We start from the raw sequence: 233 nt of genomic DNA, 5'->3' as shown, positions 1-233 counted from the left end.
AAGTAAGCATCGATTCAAATCTCTACAACTCAAATTTATCGTTAGTTTTTGCGACGTGTGTTTTAATCGCTAGCATTAATGAAATGTATATGATGTGTACGTATGGGTTGGCCATATGTATAATCCTAAGTCAAGATCTAATATAGTAACGAAAAAATATAATTAGTACGGGAATTTCGTAGACTCGAGATTTCTTGATTTTAGAATCTTTAATTTAATAATTAGCATATGGG

Source organism: Primulina huaijiensis, chromosome 5, assembly GCF_012295235.1.
Source record: "Primulina huaijiensis isolate GDHJ02 chromosome 5, ASM1229523v2, whole genome shotgun sequence".
In the NCBI taxonomy this organism is placed as follows: domain Eukaryota; kingdom Viridiplantae; phylum Streptophyta; class Magnoliopsida; order Lamiales; family Gesneriaceae; genus Primulina; species Primulina huaijiensis.
Note: the sequence above shows the minus strand (reverse complement) of the source record.